This window comes from Suricata suricatta, chromosome 5 (genome assembly GCF_006229205.1).
Source record: "Suricata suricatta isolate VVHF042 chromosome 5, meerkat_22Aug2017_6uvM2_HiC, whole genome shotgun sequence".
Lineage (NCBI taxonomy): Eukaryota > Metazoa > Chordata > Mammalia > Carnivora > Herpestidae > Suricata > Suricata suricatta.
This window is the reverse complement of record NC_043704.1, coordinates 139,462,710-139,474,373: the sequence shown is the minus strand read 5'-3', so window position 1 is coordinate 139,474,373 and position 11,664 is coordinate 139,462,710. Positions and strand designations below refer to the sequence as shown.

The 11,664-nt window shown below is 41.3% G+C and overlaps 1 long non-coding RNA gene across 1 annotated transcript in view; it reads right to left on the bottom strand.

The window, feature by feature from the left end:
- Window positions 1–4,096: 4,096 nt before the first annotated feature.
- The window catches only part of LOC115292343, a 58,088-nt gene continuing 50,520 nt past the window's right edge, over window positions 4,097–11,664 (bottom strand). Inside the window, exon 3 of the long non-coding RNA XR_003908943.1 lies at window positions 4,097–4,423. This is a non-coding gene — a long non-coding RNA (uncharacterized LOC115292343). The remainder of the gene's footprint in view (window positions 4,424–11,664) is intronic.

The following is an 11,664-nucleotide window of genomic DNA, read 5'->3' as shown; positions in this document are numbered from 1 at the left end:
AAACTGGAAAATGTTTTGAAGTTCCACAGTACTTTGGAAGCCCTCAAGAACATTAATATGTGCAATAAAGACATTATTATTACTTCCCTGACATATAAATGGTGAATAATCCATTTTAATGTGTTTGTTTTGAATATACTCAACAAATTTGTAGGAAGTAATGTATTGTTGGCTCATTTCTACTAATGGACACCTGTGTGGACTGAATAAGATGTGGCCTCTTCTGGCTCTATTGTTTGCTCATTTCTCCAGCTTTCAGAATCACTATTATACATGCTTCCTGCCAGAAAGGTGCCCAGGATATGAGAATCAGCCTTCTTGGGGGTCGGTGTCTTGACAGGTCGTATGGGTACCTACGGGATTCTAGGATTGCACTCTTAGTTCCCTAGCCGTATAATTATTGTGGGAAATGTCTCATAGCTGAATGATCCAATAAAGAATTCTTATCCCAAGCTGGAACTATCAGAGTCTCTTCCTGGGCATTGTGGACAAGAACACTGGGAAGACTGGGCTCATCTCTCTGATGGCTAACACTGAAAGATGTAACTCATAGGAACCATGAGCAGGTATGACATCTGCCATGTGCAGAAAGCCACATTCTAGTGTGAGCAATACATCTGCCACACGGGGACCAGTGGGAGAGGCAGAGTGACTCCCTGTAGGAGCTGAGTCCCTGGTTCAAGCTATTTGGAAGTTCAGTCATGTCTCTTGCTCTCCCTTGCTTTTTATTCAGCCTCTCTTTTCAAGAAATTTCCTTTTTGTTTAAACTAGTTCAAATTTAGTTTCTGTCTCTTGGGACCAAAAAAAGTCCAACTAATGCAACATCAAAGAAAGATTTGAGAAATGCTTCTCAGAATATGTTTGATTAAGGGTTGGAGAGAGAGTACCTGGGGACACTTTGAAATGAGGCTTATATTTTGAGAAGTTGAAAGCCCAGTGACTAATATAAATTGAACCATATTTTCCCAGATAATAAAAATAGGAATCGACATGTAAAAGTAAGATCCCAGTGTTTTTGACTTAACTAGAATGTAGGCTTCATGATGTAGAAATTTGGATTCTTTACCACTGTATACTGTACTCTGATGACTACAATAGAATAGGAGGGGTTTAATAAATATTTGTTGAATGAATTAATGGATTTATTTGTTGCATCTCTTCCTTAGTCCTAGTAGAGATATGAAAAATGACTCCTTACTGAATTCAGAGTATATATCAGCCACTGTGCTCAGTGTCATCAGATATGTCATTTAGTTTATTACCTGACCTTGGAATGGAAGGTGTGGGTGGGAAATGACTCTGGATTAAGAGAACTTGTTCTAAGATGAGACAGTTTGTTCAACAGTTTGCATGTAGATTCTATATGTTGGGGGTCAGGATTTAAACCTAGGAGCATCAGTGTCCAAAATGCGTTCTCTCTCTAACATACCACATCCACATATTAACATAAGGGGCAGAGATCTCTTCTGGAGTAATAAACTAAAAGGGGATAGGGTTGGACTGGAATATTGCTTCATATATACCTCTAGCTCTAATTATCAGGAATTTAGGGAACACAGAATTGGTCCTCACTCTACAGACAAGTAAGTACAGATATACAGGGCTGCCTCCAGTATCACCAGTCAATATCTGCTTAGAAAGTCTCTTTTTCAGGATGGAAGGTCTCCTCTTGTTCCCCTTGTCTTTCCCTGGAAGTGTTAGGGGACTTACTCCTTATCCCCAAGACTGACAGGAATTGATGGATAAATACCCTACTCTCTACTCCTCTTTTGGTTTGACTCCAAGGCATGTTCCGCACTGTGTCCAAGAGGTCCTTGATGTGATTGTGCCCCAATTACCCATAACACTAATTTGCTCAAAAGTATACCCTTTTTTGGTTTCCTTCCCTCCCATGTCTCACTTCCCTAGACTTCTCCCAGAACTTTCCAAATAAACTGCTCAAATTCTCACCTTTGTCTCAAGGGTCTGCTTCTGGGCTCACCTGAGCTAAGGAGCTAAGTCATCTCTCTGGCCCCTTTATTCTCACCCCTAAGGGAGATGATCAAATTCCCTGATCGATGAGTTTGAAAGAAGAAACTGAAATTTATCTATTACTTCAACTCTTTTGAAGAGAGCAAGTTCATAGGACATGCATGTTTGGACCACCCTCTGCCATGCTTGCATTCTTGGAAAGGTCTTCCATTAGCAACTGGATGGATAAGTCAGTTTATTTCAGGAGTGATATATTAGGACATTCACCAGGTCCTTACAGATCTAAAATCATGCTCTCCAAACAGCTTTATGAGGAATATTCACATGGTTCATAAAATCCAAATGTGGAAACAACCTAAATTAAACATCAACTGATTAATGGATAGACAAAATATGTTATACTCACACAATGGAATATTATTTGGCCATTAAAAGGCATGAAATATTGAGACCTGCTATAGCATAGCTGGACCTTGAAAACATGATGGTAAGTCACAAATATCACATATAACATTATTCTATTTATGTGCAATGCCTAGGAGATCTGCAGAGATGTGAAATAGATTTGCGGTTGCTTAGGGCTTGGGCGTGTGGAGGGGAGTAGGGAAGGGAGGAGATAGCTTAAGGGTGTGGGGTCTCTTTTGAGGTGATAAATATATTCTAAAAAGTGACGGTTGTCCATATCTCTTAATATACTAAAAACTATTGAAAGGTAATTTTAATATTTTTCTTTTTTTTAAATAGTTTATTGTCAAATTGGTTTCCATATAACACCCAGTGCTCTTCCCCACAAGTGCCCTCCTTCATCACCACCACCTCTTTTCCCCCTCCACCTCTCCCTTCAGCTCTCAGTTCAATTTCAGTATTCAATAGTCTCTTATGTTTTGTGTCCCTCTCTCTCCCCAGCTCTCTTTCCCCCTTCCCCTCCCAATAGTCCTCCATTAGGTTTCTCCTGTTAGACTTATGAGTGCAAACATATGGTATCTGTCCTTCTCTGCCTGACTTATTTCACCTAGCATGACACCCTCGAGGTCCATCCACCTTGCTACAAATGGCCATATTTCATTCTTTAATAGGCCAATTGTATAGTATGTGAATTATCTCAACAAAGCTCTTGAAGTTAGGTCCACATCGTGATGCTAAATGTTAACATTAGGAGAAGCTGGGTAAAAGGTGAATGGGAATGCTCTGTACTATCTTTCCAACTCTTTTGTAAATGCAGACCTATTTTAAAATAAACAGTTTATAAATTGGGTCTAAACTTGTGAAGATCTGAATTTGGAAAGGGTCAAAACTTCTCTGATTCAGTTTCCCTGACTTAAAGAACAATACTATACTACTCATCTCAAAAAGTGGTTTTAAGAGTTATACACTATCAATTGAGATGGTGTATATAACACTACTATAACTGGAAAATAACCTGTCTCCCTTTCTAATTAACCAAAACGGGGGCCTTTAAAAATAGATGCATTAGACAGAATCATCAGTGTGTCTCAGGCATCCCGTATCCCCCCACGATCTCCATAACCCTCGTGTTTAGATGTGAGACCCGGCTTGACAAGGTTTGGTCAGAGGCTCACGTTTACAATACTACAATTTAATAGGTATAAGGAGCCAAATCAGGGTGTAATGCCAGAGATTTGGTGGTGGGGTTTGGCGGGCGCAGGGATGGGGGAGAAGCTGGGTGACATTAACAATTGATGCCAAAGTGGCCCTCCTTAGCAATTAGTTGTTCTTGTTTCTTTTTTGCCTCCCATCATAGCTATTTTTGTTATTATTTGTGCTTTGTGAAATAGTATCGTTCCATCAGAGCCACATGTAAGCCTCAAGTTGCTGATGCAGGCTTTCCTTTCCTCCTCTGTAGCTCTTAGGGAAGCCAGCACAGTATTTCTGCGAGCTGGTCTGGAGTCAGTTCTGTATCTAATTATGGGGTTGATTTTCTTCCTTTGTATAAAAGTTTTCTCCACCCACTGGGGGTGTTAGGGATTTGACAAGGAAGCTTTCCCTATCCCCTCTGTTTCACTGTAAGAAGCCAAGGGCGTGGGGGAAATGCCCTTGTCGGAGTAGAGGCTGAGATTTCAATCCTTTCTTTAAATTTAAGGGACAAAGGAAGTCTCAGGCAAGCCATTTAATTCCTCAGGCTCATTCAGAATTGGCCTAAATCATCTCTTCTGGAACTTTTAGTTCCTCTTAGATTGACAGTCTCCAAAACGCAAGCATCTTCTTGAAGTTTTCTGACAAGTAGTTGCCAAACATCAGAGGAGTGCTGATATGTTGTTAGCTAATATTATCTCTCATCTGTTGGTAGTATCTTGATGGGAAATCATCCCTGGGGAGCAGCCCTCTCCTGGAGTCGGCTCTGAGAACAGATTTACAGATGGCAGGAAGAGGGGATTATGCAGAAAATGGATCCCTCCAGCATGGACAGGGATGGTGTCATTCTGTTACGATTCTGAAACAGATACAGAGAAACCAATGGAAGGCTGGTCTCCAGGCCTGGAAAAGGAGTCTTACGTAAGTGCAATTTTACTTTCTGCGTTAATCTTTACTGAGGTAATTGCTTTCATTCTATTTTCGGTGTGTTGTTGGCAATGCTGCGTGGCCTACTGACAGTTGTTCAATAAAAATAGAGACGATACCCGAGCGGAAAAGTGCAATATTCACACATGGCCGAAGTTCTCTGAGCCACAATACTCAGTTCCTCAAGAGTTATAAGGCGAGAGCCACTGCTAGCGAGTTTTACCAGGAATTAAGATTGAGTTACATTTATAGGCTATTTGGTGCATCTGGCATGCATCTTTGGACATAAGGAGTCATGCAACAATTTCAGCAAGGGGAGTGAAGGGGCTTTTCAAAATGAAACAAGCTCAAAGTCTGATTCTTCTCTCTATTCACCACATATTCACCCTTAGTCTCCCGATGCATCACCAACTAGAACTAAGTTTACCCCCTAGATATCTTGTTAATGGTCCACACCACTCTGTCAACTCCCCTCCACTGCTGTCTTGATTCAAAACATTATCACACCTCCCCTGGATACTATATTACCCTCCAAAAAGGTCTCACTGTCCTCAACTCTGCTCTCTGCCCAGCCGAAGTGATTGATTCCCTGGTCTGCTGTGTGTTGGTCACATGCCTTGCCTAGAAGTCTTCAGTGGTTCATAATAAAACCAGAACTTTATCACACAGCCCTACAATTCTCATTATAATCTGCCTGCCTACTGCCTTAGCCTCACTCTCTGTGATTTCTTCTTCTTCTTCTAGGGTCCAGCCAAGTCTAGCTGTTTCTGGTTCCCCAGAATTCACCGCACTCTTGTGCTCTTTACTGGATACTTCCCAGTAAGGATACTGCCAGGTTCTCCTTACCTTGTAGATGTCTTTCACCAACATCTTCCACAAATCGCCTTTCCTAACTCACCAAGGACAATTTATTTCCCATTTCCAATACTCCCTACATATTTTTAGTATGGCTATAATCAAAGGAGCATTTTCATGGTGAACTCAAGTGTAATCATCTGAAGCTGAGACCATGTATTGGATCTTCAACTCCCTAGCACCATCCCAGATAAAAGGTGCTCAATAAATGCCTTAAGATAAGAAAGAAAAGAGCATTTTCTAAGCACCTAAGATATGACAGGCTCCATGTTTGATTTGGGAGAGGTGCAGGACAGGAAGGGAAAGTAAGCAGCCTATGCCTTATATCTGGGAGAGTGATAAAAATAATGAGAGGATGGGCAGTGATGTTAATAATAATAAGTCATTCATATTGAAAAGTCAATAAGCCAGAAAGTCCTCAAGTCTTGGGTAAAATTTAATAAATCGTGGAAGGGAAAGCAAACTAAGGGTAATATTAAGGAAATAAGAACTTTGACTCGAATTGACTCCCCCTCCCTCAGTGATTGGAAGGCCCCTGGAATTCTCACTATTAAAACCTCCCAGCATATTTGAGGATGGCCACGATAATCAAGCATCTAGCATAGGAAGTGGACCAGAAAATGTAGATGTTCCAAAACGGAAATCCTAGTAATCGTTTCTCATGATCTGTGGAGATATTGAAAGGAATTCTCTAGCAGATCACTTTATGCCTATAGAGTTTAACCCTAGGTCCCAGCAAAATTATTCTCTTATTCTCCATGGCAGCAAAGTCTGACTTTTAGTGGGGAGTGTTGGGAGGTGAAGCAGGACAAACAAGTAGTAGACAGGAGATTGTAATGAAACATGAAGACTATATTATGGAGTTAATATTTTATCAGGAACCACTAAAGAGGTTTGAACAGAGCATATCACAGTCACATTTGCAGGCGAGGAGTCTGACACTGTATGCAGGATGAATGGGCAGCGTAAATAGAGGGGCAGGGATAGCGAGAGCATTTGGGACTCTAGGACAATATTCAAGGTGAGAAATGTCGGTGTTTAGAATCAAGACAACAGAAGGGTGGATGGGGAGACATGTGCCTATAGAAGGAGACAATCCCAAGGTATTAAGGCATCTAATGTTTTTTTTTTAATTTTTTTATGGCCTTTATTTATTTTTGAGAGACAGAGAGAGACAGTGGGAGTAGGGGAGGGTCAGAGAGAGTGGGAGATACAGAATGTGAATCAGGCTGCAGGCTCTGAGCTAGCTGTCAGCACAGAGCCCGACGCGGGGCTCGAACTCACGAACTGTGAGATCATGACCTGAGCCGAAGCCGGCCACTTAACCGACTGAGCCACCCAGGCGCCCCTAAGGCATCTAATGTTATCTGAGTGATATATTACATGATGTGTGCTCAGTGGTGTATCCCTAGCCCGTCAAGATTTCTATGGTCAATAGAACCCCAGTGCCACTGTGAGAAATGCAGTTGGATGCCAAACCACACGACCATTTTCCTCCCCACCGTTCTTACAACAGAGCCCATAACTCACTGTAGAAGCTGAAAACCTGCTTTCCTAGCAGACTTTGCAGTGAAGGATGGGCATCATATATGACTGCAGTCAGTGAAACTAAGGGGAAGCTTGCTGCCAGAAATATTTTAGCAAAGGCCTTTTTTCCCTATAAAAAGAATAACAAGAGGAGCAATATCCCTCTTCTACTGATCCTACGCTTTGTCATGCCTATGTGTGCGGCCTGGAACTGTGGCAGCCATCTTGAGACTGCGAGAGAAAAGTGTGAAGACAGAAGCCATTACGTAGAGGATCGAAGGAAAAGAATGGAAAGAGCCTGGTTCCTCATTGATGTCATCTGAGCTTTGTAAACCCCCCTGAAACCACGTACCCCCAAATTCTGTTATATCAAATAATACAAAGCCTAGTTTTAAAAGTTCTTGCTACTCAAAGGGTCCTCATTGGATCAAGCCTATCAGTGTAAACTGGAACTTGTTATAACTACAGAATCTTGGGAACATTCCAGAAAAACTGAATCAGAATCTGCATTTTAACAAGATCCCCAGGGTCAGTTAAGCTACTTCTAATTGAGTATTGTGTTACTTTCCTTGAAGCATCCTAATTAATATATGACTACACACAGCTCCCCTTGTAACTTGAAGTGATTGTACTTTTTCCTGTTATTCTTCAATATTTGACCACCTTTCTATCACAGCATGCATTTTACTTTGTCATATATACGTAGTAGAGTTAGAACTATCTGTGGCAATCTGACCGATACAACTTCACAAATTCCTTAGGAGTCAGCCCTATGTCCTTCTGGCCTTTCTGCCCAGCATTAAAGCCCATGAAAACAAATATTCAAATATATTGAATGAAAGAATAAAAGAAGTAATCATTCATTTAAAAAAAATTTTTTAATACATTTATTTATTTTTGAGAGACAGAGAGAGACAGTACGAGCAGGGGAGGGTCAGAGAAAGAGAGACACAGAATCTGAAGCAGGCCCCAGGCTCTGAGCTAGCAGTCAGCACAGAGCCCGATGTAGGGCTCAAACTCACAAACCGTGAGATCATCACCTGCATTGAAATCTGACGCTCAACCGAAGGAGACACCCAGGCACTCCAAAAGGAGTAATCATTTCTTTGTAATTCTTCTGGCCAATGAGATTTTTAGAACCTCCAATAAGTAGACAAAATGGACTCAGAGGTATGTTCATGATCTGCCTTGGGCTATAAATGTATTTTGTTTTCTTATTCGACCATTTTTCCAGGTAGAGCCTTGCTCAACAGAGCTCTTCAGAGGCAAAACGCTCAATAAATCTTGGTTTTCCCTCCTGCAGGACCACATCCGTACCATCTTTCTAAAGCTTAATTGCCTTATTGTCAATGGAATAATGAAAGTCATCTCAGGGTTGGCCCTGTCAAAGTCACCAGACCCAGCCCTCTTGGGAACACTCTTTCCATATACCAATTAATTTAAAGTAATCAATGCCATAAACTAATCCATCATTTAGCATCAAGCATTGACCACTGAATATGACCAGGAAGGAAATTCCTGGCCATCTAGAAATAGGGAAGAGCCAAAAAGAGAGGCATATTCAGCTGACTCAGCTTTCCTTAAAAGGTTCTGGCAGTGGCCAAGCTTAGAGAAGCTAGAAGGCAGGGACAAATATAGAAAATTGATTTAACTTTTTCATTTCATAAAAAGCATCCATAGATTCCATAAAGTAGAAGCTCCGCATATAGGTCACCCAAATAGAGGACGCACACAGGGAATAGATTTTAGCCTTCTCACGACGCATACACAAATACAGAACCATGCGGTTTGACTTTCTGTTTTATCCAGGATTTTGGAAACACACCTTCCCAGCCCACCGCATATCGGCATGCTGGCCTGCTCCCTCAATATCTGGCAAAGCAGCGGTCACTGTAGGTATAGTGAGCAAAACCCAATACCGAAGAGGAAGAGGCTTCGCAATTGGTCCGAACTCCACACTGGCTCAAGGTAAGAGGTGTTTGTTCAAAGCCTGTTTGTTCAAATGACTGCCATCATTTGATTATGGGCACTCCTCAATCCCACATTTTAGGTAGATAAGAAGAACCATATACCCACTTAGAGGAAAGAGTTTCACAAAATTCATGGAGCTTGCATATGAGATAATTTAGAAGAGGTCGTACAATATTTTTCCATCTGTTTCAACAATTTCATTTATTTACTGACAGCCCTAAGTGGGCAAAGGAGAAGACGTGATGTGGTAAAATAGTCCCTGGCAGCGCCTGCCATAATTCAACATTGTCCATTGAAAGCTAAACTTTATTGGACCAAATTGCCCAATAAGGCCCAAAGAAAACCACACATGGACAGCTGTGGTTTTAAGTCCTCAATTGACTTTGCAAATAGGAAAATTGCAGAAGCTATTTCAGAATCTGGGAATGCTTATTAGCAAATTTTGCCTGTTTAAATTATGGACTAGATTGAGAAAATCAGTCTTATAATTGTTGGGGGCATTTTTTCACTCCCAGAAGAAAAACTAATTTTATGTTTATATTAATAAGATTTTTTGAGACACTATTCATTTGAAATTGAGTGGAAGTTAATTCCCCAGAAAGGAGTTGGTTAGCCAATTTATAGATTTTCCAATTTGGGTTAACAGACACCTTACTCATACTTCTGCTAAACACAAAGCAAGAAACAGACCCCCGAGCAGTTAGGGGCTTGCCCAAGGTCACTCAATTAGAGACAGAGCTGGTGCCACAGCCTCATTACCCCCTTTAGAGCAGCGGTACTCAACTGGTGGTAATTTTGCTCCCGTAAGAGACACTGAATGAGGTTTGGATACATTTTAGGTTTCACACTAGGAAGAAAGTACTACTTACGTCTAGTGAATCAGAGCCAGGAATCCTGGTATACATCCTGTAACGCACAAAATGTGTCTGTGGCAGAGTAGTGATGAAGCTAAGAAACCCAGCGGTGAAAGTATCATTTAAATAATGAGGTTTGCATACACACACACATACACACACACACACACACACACACACAGGCATACACACATGCAAACACAAAAATGACTAGATGATAACATAGTGACATTACATCTAATACTTGTTTATAAGAAAAATGGGAACAGTAATGACAACAGAAAACCTTCGCGTTTCCATTAACACTTCTTCTCTTTCACCCATCTTACTTCCAACACCAGCACAACCTCCTCTTTCAAATAATATTCCCCAAAGCAACTGCTTTGGGCCACCTCCACTGATCCCTCCCAGATCTGCCATCATGCTCTTTCCCAGGGAACAGCATTCTCCAAGGTTTATCTTCCACCCTCCACCTGTTCTACCTGTTTCCTGCTCAGCAGTCACCTTGGCCTTAACAAAGCAAACTGGATGGTGTCAATTCTTGTAAAGCTTAGTCTCCACTGGGACTAATTCCATACGAAGCCCCATGTGCTACTGGAAATACGTGGGACATATGTTGGGTTGTCCTAAGAAGTGGGGAGCTACTAGCCTTTAGTATCTGGGTGCAGAGGAAATGTATCGCCCTGTAACAGGAGGGCTTACAAAACGGACTTCCCCAAACTGTTAGCGCCTTTGGTAAGATGCTGTGGCCTCACTGTCTCGTCCGCTCTGCAGCTCGCCAGTACTCTTGTTGTTCCTGGAAACTTCCAGGCATGTCCCATTCTCAGGGATCTGTCACTAGCTGCCTCGGTCTGGAAAACACTGCCCAACATATGCATAGGCCTGTTCCTTCGCTTCATTCAGGTCTGCACTACATTGTCATCTGATCAGAGAAATATCGCATCAGAATCTTACCTAAATTAGCATCCTCTTCATTAAGGTGAGGATTCTAATTGGTGTGTTTTCCTTTCATTTACCAACATCTGACACCACTGTATAATGTATATTTTTCAGTCTAGTCTGTTTCCTATCAGTTTCCCCTTTAGCAAGTGAGGTCCATGAGGGCAGAGGATTTTGCTCCTCTTTGTATCTTCAGTGCCTAGACTGGCACCTGGCACACAGAAGGTATTAGACAATATCTGAGAAATGAATAAATGAATGTATGTCTTTACTGAGCCAAAAACTATCTCTCTAGAAATATGTGATCAGGATAGAGAGAGAAATCATACATTTTTTAAAAATTTGATGGCTGTATACTTTTTTAAAAACCTATTATTACTGGGGAGGGGGACTCTGTGTTCATTAAGGACTGTTTGGAAAATTATACTTAAGGAGTGGTCTTAATTGTTATTTTAATTATTTGGTCACCATAATCTGTCTTTGTGGACTGAGTAGTATAAATAGGTCAAGCGATTTCTCAAGAACTTCAGGAAAAAAGAGCTATTCACATAAGATATAACTGATACCCTTATTAAGGGATGCAAAGTTTCATGGGCTATTTTGTGCTGATAATCTTAAACATTATGAATTCAACAGGAATGGTGAAGTCAGAACTTCTCCCCATTAACTTTGATGGGAGCTGGGTGTCAGGCAAAACTGCAATTGCCCTGAAGCCTAGTTTCCAGACAAAAAAAAAAAAAAAACAAAAAACTGCTCCGCTCAGGGAAAAGTAGGAGTTTGTAGAGACAGTCTTTTGATCAGTAGGCAGAACTAGGCTTCCTCTCTGATCACAGTTTCTGAGCTCCGACTATCCCTGCTGCGTCCCTGTCAGCGCCTGGGCTAAAGAACAGGGATGTAGCAAAGCAAGGAATATGTAGAAGAGAAGGAAGTACCTATAATACTCATCGCCATTTGAATTTGTTGACCCTGTGTGTTTTGGGTCATGTTCCATAGACCCAGAGCCCCAGCGGTATTTTCTGTGTAAGTG